A 15,375-nucleotide genomic window follows, 5' to 3' on the forward strand; every position below is an offset into this window, starting at 1 on the left:
AGTTGTGGTATTGGATTGGAACATAGATTAAGATCCTAACTGATAACCGAGCCGGTCTTTCTTGCAGTATCATCTCCATCTATCTCCACGCTGAGCTTGTGGACTGCAACAAAGAGGACTGGACCCTGGACCTGCTGTATGCTAACTTTAAAGAGGTATTTCACATATTTGAATTTGTATCTTATGCAATTCTAAATAACTAATTTGCCTGTAGCGATCACTTACATTTTCTGATAATCAAAAGCAGGCATTAATGACATAGTGTAAGTGTGACTGCCTGAGTCAATGAAAGTGAATAAAAGAGAAACACTGTGTGCCAGCTTGAAACATCAAGAGTAAACAGGAAGCAAAGGGCATCATATCTGTGCAGATCAAGTGCCCAAGGCTGCTTCCCTGCCATGACCATCTGCCTACAATTCAAATGGCTAAACTATGGAATCCAACAAGGGGACTTTGTGTTATTCCAGAAAAATACAGAATACTGCTGGCAAAAACACACACTGTCACCATGCACACTGATGACACCACACAAACTCTGAGGCCAGTGCACTTCCTGTTTTTGCCCTCAGTGGTTAAGATTGTCTATCTTGTTTACCAGGGTTGGACACACAGAGGTTCACAAAAACAAATGTGGTTTGAGTCATAGATGCTTAAAGCACAGAAGCAATCATTACATTACATTACGTTACGTTTTCAGCAGGGCCATGGATTCATTCATAGGAACAGGTGAGACTCTGGGCTTCCAAAGAAAAATAGGTAATGGTTGTCTTCACACAGTCGCTCCAGGAAGTGAGCTGTTGATAACAATGATAAACTCACAGGCCAGAGACAGTCAATGTTTGAACTCCCTGACTGTATTTTGCTTAAAGTGTCACATGATCCACACCAGAGTGTGTTTGTGTGGTTGTAACAGTGATGTTAGGAGAAATTGAGAGAGGAAGACAGACAGAGGGTTCAGTATGGAGTGGTTAAGTGATGACGTTTTTGCTCGAGGGCCAACCCCAAAATTAGCTCTGCGTCAGTTCTCTGGAAAGAAATAAAAACTCCAGAGTAACGTCAACGGCTTTTTCAGCTTGTTTTTGGCTTGATGCTGAAAATAATCTGTTTAATCACTGATCATAAAAAACATGGCCACAGAGTCAGTACCATTGTACAGATCTCCTAGGGATTCTGAAGCCTGACAATCAGGCCTATTGCTCAACATCACTTTTGTGCCCTTCAAGAACAGGACTGTCCACATTTCAAAGAATTCTTCTCTTTCCGCCTTAATTCAACTATAAATACTTTTTTTTTCTGCGTCCCAGAAGAAACATTGAAAAGAAAGACTCTGATTCAATGTAACAAAAACCTCTGAAGTTGGTGGGGACTCTGCTGACTTCAATATATATATAATAAAATAACATTCCTACAAGACTTTTGACACTCGAAGCATTTCAGTATTGACCAGCCGACACCAAAATATATCATCAGTGTATTGCCTTGGCCAATAAAGTTTTCACTGCCGTTATTCTGTAAACAGGATTATGCAAAAACTACTGAGCAGATTTCCTTGAAACTTTGGAAAGGAAAACAGAACCCACGTAATGTTTTTGTGCATCTGGACAAAAGGGGGCTGATCCAAGAATTGTTAAACTTTCTCTAACATTGAGAAATTAGAAGTGCGTTCTTCACAGATTTGCATGTTCAGGGGACTGACATCTGAGTGTTATGTGGTGCAGCTTGATTGAATTTGAGAGGACTGTTGGGCCTTGGCGGTTTATGCGCGCTCAGTGTGATTCTTGTTTGTTATGCTCCATTATTTTGACATAACTATGGTAGGTTAACAAATGAAAAAAAGTATAGCAGTAAAAAGTTAAAGCTACAATTTGACAGAGATCTTAACGATTCGCATTTTAAAACCTTTAAAACTATGAAACTGTTAATGTATAAGACAATATGATTTACTGACACGGCATTAAGTGACAGTTCGGAGGCGTTAATGACAACTACTGTTTGAATCATTTTGTGACAAAACCACATTTGTGAATTTAATGAATTTAGTTACATTGCCATACGTTGTTGTTAAAGCAACTTCAGCCATTCACTAAGTCACTTCTGAGGGATTACAGACCTCTGCCACCAGTCAAGTTGAGGTTTACATCCATGTCTGTCCCGACTAATGTGATATTATGTAGCAATGACTCAGAAGAATTTTAATGAACAGGTATGAGTGTGGAATTTGATTATTTAGAAGTTTTAAATGATGGCCCAAAGCATGTACAGAAAGGTCAGTGATCCTTGACCACTTAATTCAAACCACTTTGTCCTTGAACCAAAGTGAAGGTTTGTGTTCAATTTGAAGAAACTGTACCTGAGGTATTGAGTTCAATATATGTTGTATGTAGACCTAAAGACCTAAAAACAAACATAACAACTCAGGTTATGGGATTTTCTCAACTTCAGATCCTCCCCTAAAATAGCTGACAATCTTATAATTGTATTTTTCGACTTTCATATCTGTCTTTACACACTCACACACAAACACACCCTTCCTCTCCTCCACCCATCCTCTGTTAGAAGAATGAGAGGAATGCACAATCCTAAAACTGTGGGCTTCATCACCAGCAAAGTCTCTCACTCTCGTTTACCTTGGGGCAAATCCCCTCACGTGAAATTACTCACACACACCCACACCCAAATACAAAACTAGTTTTTATTGCATGGGTCCTGTGTGTCAATCACTGGGAAGAATATACTCATTTCCTTACTGTTCTCAAATATCTTAATACAAACATCCTTAAGTTCATTCTGACCTTCAGGCCGCACAGTCCAGTGAAAGTTCCTTTTGTAAACAGGTAGTTTTTCAGGCCCTGGAGCGTTGCATAATAAACCGAATCTCCTGGAGGGCACTCCCTGTACTAACAATACAATTTTTCCTTTCTGGGCCTGTAATTACTAAACCCTGGAGTTAAGTCACTGAAAACCACGGAGAAACACTTTCACTGTGATAAATAACTTATCTCCACTATGTCCTGATTTATTCTTATACCATTTTGGCATAAATAAGTAGTATAAAGTATAGGCTGCCCAGAAAAGTGAGACATCAACTTAAAATATTATCCTATGCACTGGAAAAATGTGTTTGTGGGGAGGGGATAAATCCCATCCAGTAAAGGCGATTTAGTTAATGCCCTCAAACCATGCAGAAGGAATGCGGGAGGAATGCATCAGAACACACGTTCCACATACTCCCAAACCAAGAGCAGTCTGAAGGGCCATTACATTGGACCATACGTCATCGGTGCCTCACCGTAAACAAAAGAGCGCTGTCAGTCCATTTCTAAAAACATCACACACCCGGTCATTAACACAGTGTGATGTTTATGACCCTCCATCACAGTGGAGCTTGCGAAACACACCCACAGTTGTGCCTACTGTCATTACATTGTAAAATTTAGAGGTTGATGAAAATATCAAGTCTTTCAACCGCTGTAGGTGTTTGTTGTGTACGTGTCAACCCATGACCTTAACACACTCCTTCATCTTGTTCCCCCTCTCTTTCACTACTTGTTTCTATCTCTATTTATAGCCACTAGCGTGAGGCTGAACTTAGGTGGGTGGATGGAGTGTGTGTGTGTGTGTGGGTGTATTCTCAAAAGTTCCCCTCAGACACTGTAAATCAGTTACCTTCCAGCTGCCTGACTGAGCAAAGGTCCATCTCAGACCGGGGAATAGCTCGGATCACTCAGAAGACAAACCGGCACAACACACGCATACGCGCCAGGACAACCACGAGACTAAACTGTCCCACAGTAATTACACCACAGACAGTCCCCATGACTAGGCTGGCTGCGATCAGTCATATGTCGCAAACATGAGCAAGGGCAAACAGAGGTGAGAGAGAGTAATAAAGAGACATGTGTGTGACGCGACATGTCTGTGTGGCATCAGCAGTAGAAGACAGGGACCTGTACTTGGAGGAACTGTTACCTTAGAGACATGAAGCTGAGGTTTTGTCTTCTCAGTTTGCAGAGTGGATGCTGGAGCCTCAAGGGTATGTAGCACAACCCAACACTATCAAAGTATCTGAGGCTGCCGCAGTTACCATATCAAAGGGTTGTCCCAGCCAGAAGACGCTAAACCACCATGGTAGTCACAGGTGACATACCAGAGAGGCTTTGGTTTCATGTAATGTTTGTTTTTTATTTGATATTTTACAAATCTAAATGAAGGAGTCACTACAACTTTGTTTATTTATTAGCCAGAGGCGGTTGCACAGACAAGTCTGAACTTTGCTAACTTTACTGGCCTGCGATGGCGTTTGAAAGGGATAGTTCTTCTAAAAAAATCAATAGTCCCCTATTATCTAGATAAATCCAATACAATTGAAGTAAATGGTGACCAATTCTTCAAATGTGAAAAATAACCGAGGAAAAAATAGTCTCCAAAAAAAGTCTCCATACTGCTCCTGTGGTGTCGCCCAAGTGTCCCTAAGCCAGACATTCAAATTCGACTCCAATTAGCCCAAATGGCCTCTGTTATCGTCTTCCTTCACTCGGGCCCATGACAAATAAAACAAGCATTATATCAATATGTACTGGACTTTTGTGATAGTGCAACTGAATACAATTACATAGCAATAATTATTGTTATCGCTTATCGACTCTAGCGAGTGCAACGAATCCACTAAACATGAAACCATTGTAAAATGTGCAACTCCATCCTGGAATAAAACACAATTACGAAGGCCAGACACTCTCAGAAGAAGCATTCAGTAGCTGAGGAAAGATCCAAATCCTGTAACAGTCAGTTCATGACTTCACCAAATGCCCTGCCCTGACAAAAAGATGGCTGCGCATCACAAATCTATTGGAGAATTCCATTGACAAAGATATGAGATGTTAAGTCAATGGAGAAGGATTCAGAGAATCTCAGGGAGTAAAAGGGAAGCTGCACAAAGCCACCTGAACAGCCAGATGACAGAGAGCTGCAGCGAGCAGCAGGTGGGTCTGCTGAATGAAACTCATTGGCCTCCTTCATCAATGTTAAATGATCATCTACGGCTTTAGGTTATAATATGTGCAGCTATGGTAGACGTACTGTAGTTTTTCATTTTCATTTGAGGGGAGGGTGTCCAACACAAAAATGAAAGAGGATAGTAAATATGGGCTGTACTTTTCTAGTCAAGTAGACTACTCCGACTGCTTTACACTAGAAGCCATTCACCCATTCCCTAACACTGATGTGACAACCATCAAGGTCAATTCAGGGCTCAATATTTCGACCGAAGACAGTGTGAGACGTGAGGTGCAGGGGATCCATCCACCCACATTATTATAGTTTTTGACTCAGCAGGGCTATGACAGTGAGTGTGTTCTCAGGCAGAGTTATACAAACTAATTTACAGTCTTTTCATGCACTGCTGGTCTGCACAACCCCCAGAAAGACGATTCAAGTACAGGGAATGAAATGTGCAATTTATTCTTTTAGTCTCACTTTTTTGTCAGCAATATTGCATGTCAACATAGCCACAGTAACTAACATGTTTCATCAAAGATGTCATTAACCGGATCAATAGGGTTTCAGTGGGAACTCTCAGTTCTGTTAACACAATTTGTCCGACTTAAGAAGGTGAGGGTGTGTTTGCAGGTACAAGAAGAAGATTCACTCATGTTAATGGAAGGTGAGCTAAAGGATGCTGTCAAGCCCAAGGTTTGTTGCGGCACTTAAACTTTAGAGTAAATATGATTCCACGGAGAGACAACAAAAGACGAACCTGGATTGATCTGTCCAAAAATCCAAGAGTCTCCCTACCCTGCCTAGTGCCCCTGAGCAAGGCACCTTACTCCCCCAACATCTGCTCCCCGAGCGCCGTACATGGTCGCTCACTGCTCTGTGTGTCCTGCACCAGATGGGTCAAAAGCTGAGATTAAATTTCCCTACCTGCATTCATCTTAATCTTAATAAAATAGGTTTCTAATCTGTATTGGGTCTATTTGACTTATTTCATTGTGTTCCTGCTCCAATTGTGTTCCGCAATTGAATTTAGGGAGCTTTTTAATTCATTTGTAGACTTCTTTAATACACTCTCTGTGAAGCACATGTCATTTTAGATCCATCTCTCATGTATCCCCCACTGTGTCTTCCCTGCATTCCTTGGCAGGTCGCGGCATGCTGAGCAGCAAAGTGGAGAATTCCAAAAGGCTGCTCTGCTTCCACAGGCACAGCCATTTCTTGCCATAGCAAATAGCATTTTATGTTGGTGTTATAAAAGGTAGTAAGGCGCAATTTGCACTTAGTTAAAGGGAATACTGAACACACCATTTTGCTCGGTCAGCCATAGAGGATGAGACTGTGGGGTTTGACCACACATGGGTTCGAGTCTTATTAGGTAGTAGGACAGAGTGTTGACATGTGTCATAATCAGACTTTACTCGTCAACATCAAACAGGGATATCGATGGAATATTCAATTAGCAAGTCATGCAAATTAATATCATCAAAATAATGTCTTATTCAGAATAATAGTCGTAATATTGCTGTTTATCATAATGTAGCCGTGTCTAAGAGCTTTTCCCACACTCTTCACCCAGAATGGAAGGAAACACTGTCTATGTTGAAAGTCAGCATGTTCTCCTCCTGGTGATTTGAACTCCAAAATGGTGGAACGAAGCCAAAACAATGAAAAAATATCACTGTCCAAATACATAATGACAGTGCTGCGTGTTTGGTTTAACCACGCCGCAATATGCAGTTACAACTCGATGTTTTGATATGTTTTACTCCAAGACTTGATATAACCGAGTACGCTGCAAAATGCTACACCAATAAATTGTGTTATTCTTTTCATATGTGACACCAAACATGCTGCCATCGTGTAAAGTAAAGCTGGCTGTGTTAGCCACATGGCTCCTTGCCCTTATCCTAACCTCAGAGTTTCACCACGCAGCACTTTACTCCAGCTGAAGATGTCCACATTTCTCTGCCTGCCCCCTCCCCCCCCCAACACCCTACAACAGTCAGGTAACTGAATTTTAAACCACTTCTAAGAAGCCCCTCGCAGGAAATTACGTCACCAAAAAACCTGTTCGTGATGTCGGACATGGACGTCACCAATGTTGCAAAACCTTTTTGTCCCCTTTTGTTTTAGGGGGAGCACTTAGTCACTTGCTTTCATTTGTGCTCAGCTTCTCAGTAGAGACCAGGGCTTTGGAATAAAAGGCTGTATTGTTGGCGGATGTCTGCAAAGTGACGTCAGTAAGCCTTATCAGTGTTTTCTAATGTTACCTCAGAGGAGGGCTGACAGCACACCCCACCCAGCGTAGGGCTTCCAGGACCGTTGCTGACACCATGCAAAACTAAAATAGTAGCGAATATTGGTTTATTCTCTTGATAAATGACTATTCTCATTTGTAACATGTGGCTGTGTAACATGAGGAATGGGTGGCTCTAAGATTCTCTGCAAAGATTCAAGTAATCATTAACTGTGAGGTAGAAATTTGTCTGCACGTCATTGAGATTCTTTTAATGACAAACCTCTGGGAAATTAAAAAAACTGAACAATTATCTAATGTTTAAGAGAAAAGAGAAATGTCAGCTTGAATGTCACACGACAGAAAATACTCCTTTGACCATTTGGCCCAAGGCTATAAAACAGGAGTGGGCGATAGGATGAAATCCTCTGTAATGCTGCTGTTTATGTAATCTGATACTGTGATTAAATCTTCTACGCATAAAACTGAGAGTCTGCTCATAGTTGAAATGCCAGAAAGAATCTCTATTTTTTGTAAATTCTACAAATGTAGAATATGTTGCATACACACCTGTAGTCAAAGCTGCATCATACAGGTACGTATGGTGTCAAGCTCACTTTGCACATTAACGTTCAGCATGATGGTTCCTGACAAATATTGTGCCCAAACAAATTAGGGATTAGTTGTTGCTTTATAAAGATTTCATCAATATGCAATTGGGTCCCACTGCATCAGGGAGGGCATGAAACCAGACAGCTCCACTCTACTGAGCCTCCGTCACCTCTGGCATTTCTGCATGAAATAAAAACTTAAGGATATGATTAGGACAGAAAAGCTAAGAACATGAATCAACTCCAAAGTTTCACATCCTCTTTTTTTCTCTGGCACCGTTGTCTGTCTATTTCTCAACAATAAAAGAGACACAGCTTGTGTGTGTCTGAGTGTGTGTGTTGTGTGTGTACCAGTGGGAACCAGGGATCAACGGTCAGTGAGGATCTCTATGCCAAAATGAGAGAGTAGGTGCCGTCAACTTTTTACAAGACATTCAATGTAAAAAATACAAAATCTTGCATTGCTGTGTAATCAAAACTACAAACAAGTGTAAGTCGAAAGGGTTAGATCAGCTTCTCTCCCTGTTGTCAGAATAAGAAAATGTAGGGGGGGGGGGGGGGGTGGACAACGGGGCTGAGCTGTAATCAGAGAGGAATGCTACATTCTGTTGAGAAAACAAATGACTTTGTTGTTGTCTCACTTTGGGACTGAATCCAACAAACACTGACTCTTTAACACAACTACAGGACCTCATGATGTGTTCAGGTTTGCGTTTGAACCCAGGAGAAACATTCAATGTTCAGAAAAGTGCCATTAAAATGTAAAAACCGCGGTCACTGTCGCCCCCCACCAAAGGTAACCTTGGTTTTAGCTTAAACGCTATAAACTGTAAAACAATCCAGCCATGTTTCTTCTTATCGGAATCGAGCCTGGCTGGGGAACTACTTTAATGGTTGAATGACACGCGGATGCTTTGGATTCACTGAAGTTTTTAAGATGTTTTCTCAGGAGAAAGGTTACGCGTTCTTTATGGCCATCCCGAGGGACGAGACATTAAATAAGAAGATTTTTTTAAAAGCAGTTTGGTGCGGGACCGGCCAGGTGAAAGGTTGAACGACTGCGGACTTACCTTGAGTCTCTCTCCGGTGGGAGCTCGGTGAAGGAGGCGCCAGGAGAAGAGGCAGCTGGAAGTTACAGTCACAGGTCTTCTGGTGTGTTCCCGTGTGTGTGTGCCCGTTGTGTCTGTGTGTGTGTGTGAGGAGCCTCAGCTGGGCTCTGCCTCGGTGTGTGTGCTGAGGACACAGCTCACAGGTGGAGAGGAGCGGTGCTGCTTCCTGTTTGTTTCAGGAGCTGAGCTGAGCCTCCTCCTCCGCCTCCTCCTTCTCCGCCGCCGATGACACCGCTGCTGCTGCAGCCGCTGCTCCTCCGCTGGATTCTCCCTCCGCCACCACCGGCAAGTCTGAAACAGAACATCCGCCAGCCCTGTTCAAAATAAAAGACCCCTGAGAATCACAAATGAGCCCGTGTGAGATTCAATCTGCAGCTTTTTTGTTTAATGACAACATTTTAAATGAGGTTGATTCAAAGATAGTCATTATTATCATACTCAACAAACATTTATAACAGCAATAACACGAATAACAACAACAGAGCAATTTAAGCACAATGAAAGGCTAATAAATAAAATAGTGTTTTCAGATAACTTTTGAGAAACTCTATCAAGGGAGGGGGGGGGGGATAGGGTGATGGGACGGAGAGAGTTTGAGAGATATAGAGCAGCGATGGAGGAGGTCCTGTCCCAAAAACACATGGTCCTCGATCTTGGGACAGACAGCAGTCTCTGGTCAGATGATGTCAATGTTCTTACAGTCTGGTACAGGAGCTCTGAGATGCAGGATGGGATGAGACCATTTAATGCTGTGTGCACAAACATAAAATCAATCCTGTAGCTGATAGGCAACCCGTTAAGAGAGGCGAGAATGGCTGTGATATGTTTCCTCCTTTTTGACCTGGTCGAATCATTAACCCAATCAATATAACACTGTTAGGGGGTCAGAACAAACAGATTTAAATTGATATTGTCATCAATACACTTTTTTAAAATTCGGTAACTGTCTCACTGTCCAATTGTACTGCTGTTCAGAAAATACAAACAAGCATAGAAGCTGAGATTGGCATGTTGCATATCTCCACCAAGCTCCAACGATTCAACTCAAATGAATCTGCACCAACTTGCACACACTCATAAATAGCAGTTCCCTTTATTTCATCAAGATCTATGAAATATTCTATGACAAATGACAGGGAAATGTTGAAAAATGCGATGCATAATAATAAAGAACGTGAAAAAAGATATATCCTAGATTCACCCCTTGATCTGGATCCGCACCAAAACTTCATTGTTCTTCCTTGGATCACCCCTCTACAAAATAATCATGAAAACTGGTGGAGTAGTTTTTGTGTAATCCATGCAATCAGACAAACAAATAAAACAACACTTCCTTGGAGGTCGTAACACATGCAGTCCTAAATCCAAAATAATAATCTAGACACCAAAATCTCAAAATAGTATGTGCAAATACAGTATAGCATGGTTGAAGGCCTTTAACATCCATGCTGCAATATATATATATATTTTTCTGACAATATTTCTAAAGAGTGATGCTTGCTGCAATCCACATAAATCCTACTGTATATGATTGTACAAGATAAATACTAAAACCTACTTCACAGAATGTATATGGGAGGTGGTTGTTTATAGTCGTTTTAGGAACATGGTGAATGCATTGAATGATGTATTTTGTTGGCTCTTGTGTCTTTTATGAGCACTTTAACTGTTCAAACAAATCACTCTATCTATATAAAATGTTGCGTAACCTGACGACTGAAAACGAGTGCAGCTTTTATTGTGAAGGCTAAACGTCCTATTCCTGTGGTGTTCTTCTGAAGCTAATTTGCACCTCACGGGTTGTTACAGGCGAGTTTTCAAACAACATCATAGAACCTCTGGGAAATGACTTCACCCGGTAAAAAAAAACATTTTCTACCATCTATCAAGGAAATACTGCAGTATCATGTTAAAATGACCGACGACTATATACACGAATATATATATATATATTTATATATATTTATATATATATATATATAGATACGTCTCATTATCCCGTTTTAACCATCTATGTAGCCTTTCATCACAAAGATGAGACGTCCTTATGAAGCAGAGCCATGTTTGATTGTCTTATCTTTATGAAATGTACTGTTGCGTAATAGGCCTCTAGTTTTAAATGATAAGCGTTGCTGACCCCTGGCGATCAAATAGTGTTACTACTTATTCATCTTCAATGCATTCATCAGAATCAGCTTAGATAGATAGACCATGTATGCGAACACATGCAAGGAATATAAAGTATGACTATAAATATATTTGCAAAAGTATGTACCGTATATATATGAATATGAAAAATTGTCACAGGATACTCTATACACATGAGGTAGATGGAATATGTTTATATATATAATTTAGAATATAATGTTGCTATTGCACACGGATTGTTCCTGACCCTGCAGGATTAAGTGTTCATCAAATGACGGCCAGCGGAAAGAAGCTTTTTATGTTGTCTGGTAGTTTTGGCCTTCAGTGCTCTGTAGCGCCCACCAGAGGGGAGGAGTTGGAACTAGTTGTGTCCAGGGTGTGATGGGTGTGCAGTGATGTTTCCTGCCCTTTACTGACTCATACCGGTGTGTAGGAATCACACTATGCAACTAGTAGACTACACACTGGTACATCCGTTAAAAACTATGTCCAATAATATTAGTATAATTGTATTATATCAAATGAATACAAGAATACTACAACTACTACTACAACTACTGCTTCTTCTACTGCTACTCCTTCCTTACATTACATTACACTACATATCAATTAGCTGACGCTTTTATCCAACACGACTTACAATAGGTGCATTCAACCATGAGGGTACAAACTCAGAACAACAAAAATGAAGTAAGTACAATTTGCTTTAAGAAAGCCAAATTACAGGGTGCTATATGTAAGTTTCATATAAATGCTACTAAATGTATATAGTTGTATTTTGATTTTAAATATTTTTTATTTCAAGGTGTAGTCAGAAGATATGTGTCTTTAGTCTGCGGCGGGAGATGTGTAGACTTTCTGGGGTAGGTTAAAGACCAGTTGAGCTGTTGCCTCCTGAATGAGCTACAGAGGTCAGATGGCATTAGCATGTAGAGCTGCCAGGAGGGAGTTAGAATAGTCTAGGTAGTCAGGTTCTGGACCAGAGCCTGGACCAGAACCTGCACCGCCTTCTGAGTGAGAAGGGGACGTACTCTCCTGATGTTGTGAAGCATGTATCTACAGGAACGGGTTGTTGCAGTAATGTCGGCAGTCAGGGAGAGTTGACTGTTGAGTGTCACACCCAGGTTCCTATAGCAGTCTTCATGAGGGCTATCACAGAGATTTCAAAGGTAATCGTCAGGTCATGGGTGGATGAGCCTTTCCTTGGAAGGAAACGTAGTTCAGTCCTAGGTTGATTTTCAGGATATATCCACTGAGAGATGTCAGTCAGACAGGCCGAGATCCGTGCTGCTACCTGTGTTTCAGATCGGGGATAAGAGAAGATTGTTGGGTGTCATCAGCGTAGCTGTGGTTGGAACTGCTACTACTACTACTACTACTACTACTACTACTTATATCACTACTACTATCATTAATACTAATACTTATACTAATACTAATACTAATACTTATACTAATACTACTACTTCTACTACTACTACTACTAATAATAATAATAATAATAAAATAATAATAATGATAGTAAGATTCTAAATAAATTAAGAAATACTTGAAAAATGCATTTCTATTTTATATAGTATTTTGGGTAATTTGCACATCTTGTTCCCTGTGAGACGACCTGGATTGAACATTATGTATTTTTAATTTGTTTTATTTGTCTAACCATGCAAAGATTATCTTAACTTCTCCCAGAGTATTGAAACCCAAATCGATCAGAGGACCTGACAGTCACAGTGAATGCATTGTGTTAGGACAGTGGCTCATTTGTATTCAGGTATCATAAAAACAACGTCCTGAAACATGGAATTCAGTCATTTAAATTTTACTCTGATTTCCACCTGTTCTTAATCGACTTAAGCCAAAGTTGCCAAAGTGCTTAACCATTGTGGGACCTGTTTGGTTTCTCTTTACATTTTAAAGCCTTGTTATGATTTGTAGCTTAAAATTGAACTGAATAACCTCTTATTTTTATTCATTCACTTTTTGACATGGATTTTGTGAAGGACTTCGTAACCTTGTTTAGATAATTTCTATATAAATTAAATTATTAATATAATAAAATTATATATTCATGTGACGTTTCATAACATCTCCCCTGATAAGGGCCTCTTCTCTTTGTATGACACCAATTTACACACTATGTTTTTACTGTATCTAGTCTCATTATTTGTTTTTGCCATGGTTAAAATGAAACCATGCAGGTGATTAATACACCAAGAGAAATATCTTCAAGTTATGAGTCAGCTTGTGGTTGTATGGTTGTTGGAGATGAATGGCTTTATGTCAGTCGCTCACACTGACACAAGATACAATGTCATTTCTCTATAATAATAATTCCTTATTATTGAAATCTACACATGATAAAATAAACTGTTCAAGGTCCATCTTACCTTCATAGAAACAAATGATTCTGGTCATTGTTCACATCTATATCTATTGTTGGTACATTAGGGTTATTTATCACGACATACGCACAACTCATCTGTTTCTTTTAGAAAATACCACATAATTTCCAGAACAAAAAATTTCATTTGGAAACGAAAAAAATGAACACATTTTATTTTGATGTTGGAGTTTAATGTGATGTAGAATAGTTTTAATGGTAGGCTATCTTTGAAAGTAAGGACTAACTTGCAACTGCTAGTCTTTGTCACGCCACATGGGAGCAGCCAAGGTCCACACAGCACAGGCTTTATTAAGTGTGAGCATGTCTCAAGGCAGAACCAACATTTCCTCTGTCAGACTGAACCCATTTAGTGACTTCTGCAGACAATATTCCCGATGGGACTGTTTTCAATGAAAGCTGAGTGATGGTATTCAGTGTCATCTCTGCCACATTTCCCGGTTACACTGCCATGTTTGCAGCCGGCCCCGTAGAAGTTCTACAGGACGACCAAAATCACACCGTGATCACTATCAATTATAACAAGTTTAGTCAAAGATATTAACATTGAAACCATCTCCTCAGGCTATAAGTATGTGCGGTGCACTCCATGATATGGAAGCAATCTAATGTGTCATATGCCTGACCTGCTGGTGGGCAGGGGTCAAGGGCAGCAGAGTTCCTCCCCTCATAACATTCTCATTGTCTGAAATTTGCTAAACATAAGCTGAGCTCAAAGGGAAGCAGGCCGTGCAGTGTAATCCTGGGTCCAGCATGCTTCCATTACTGCTGCTCTTATTCGATTAAATGTACTCTAACTTGATCCAAACCCACACTGTGCATAATCTCATCACGGGTGATAGCCGTGTAATAAAAAGCACATTTAACTTGAAAGGATACCTTATGTGAATGCGTATAATTATGGATATCAAAATATAATCATTTGCTTAATTGTGAGGCCTTGCCAAGAGCTATGTAATTACTTGAAAAGAAATATGGCTGAAATTGGATCCCACTGTGTGAAATGTGACCTGGCATTGGGTTTGGCGTGGACAAGGAGGCGGGGCGACGGTCAGGCCTAAGGCCAACTTCCTGTTTTGATGTGTATATTATAGCCAATGTGCAGAGAATAACTTTAAAAGCTTTGTCTTTAAATACAATGATATAATTTTAAGTCATATTTAATAACAGCTTAATAACTTTCTGCCTTATCACTTAATTTAAGATGTATATGTTTGTGAAGAACCTCTCATTTAACACATATTTTAATATGGCTGCACTGCACATGTTATGAAATCTAAAGAACTCCTGCTAGAGCAAATGAAAAGGTATTTTTGAATTGTTTTGCTTGTGAAATAAACTCAGTTTTTGGCATGCACATCTGAGTGAGCTTGTATTTCTATATTATCTGATAGTTGGCTGGTGTATATGTGATTTGCAGTGATTATATGTCTCCCAGAGGTCCCACCCTACATGGAGCGGTACCGGTTTATTCCACAGCCTTACAGTATCAGGAGAACAGGTGCTGGCCCTTAATGATCCCTGTGGGAGTTTGGTTTCATCTTTGATTAATTGGAATGTTAACAGAAGAAGAGTTATCCTAATAGCTTCTTGTTGCCAGCCCTGCGGAAGTGTTTAGGGGTGGGTGGGTGGGGAGGGGGCAAAGAGAGGAAAGGGGTTTAAAAATAGACTCCATCAGGGCACGATGGGAAAAGAGTTGCCATTTAAATCCCGACAAAGCCATTTGCAGCTGATAATTAAGAGGACGGAAACACTTTATCGCACTTCCCTTATACAGTGTGAGTCGACCAGTTCCACCAGAAATAAGTCACATCAGACAAATGCTGGTTAATTGTGTTTCTTATTGTCTGCAGAGTCAAACAGGTCAGCTGG

At 40.3% G+C, this 15,375-nt stretch overlaps 1 protein-coding gene across 1 annotated transcript in view; it reads right to left on the bottom strand.

The window, feature by feature from the left end:
• pik3cb (phosphatidylinositol-4,5-bisphosphate 3-kinase, catalytic subunit beta) overlaps positions 1-9,192 on the bottom strand; it is a 52,399-nt gene extending 43,207 nt beyond the window's left edge. Inside the window, exon 1 of the mRNA XM_062385411.1 lies at positions 8,913-9,192. The gene's annotated coding sequence lies outside the window, so the exon portion shown is untranslated. The remainder of the gene's footprint in view (positions 1-8,912) is intronic.
• Positions 9,193-15,375: the final 6,183 nt, after the last annotated feature.

Source organism: Platichthys flesus, chromosome 4, assembly GCF_949316205.1.
Source record: "Platichthys flesus chromosome 4, fPlaFle2.1, whole genome shotgun sequence".
Taxonomy (NCBI): Eukaryota; Metazoa; Chordata; class Actinopteri; order Pleuronectiformes; family Pleuronectidae; genus Platichthys; species Platichthys flesus.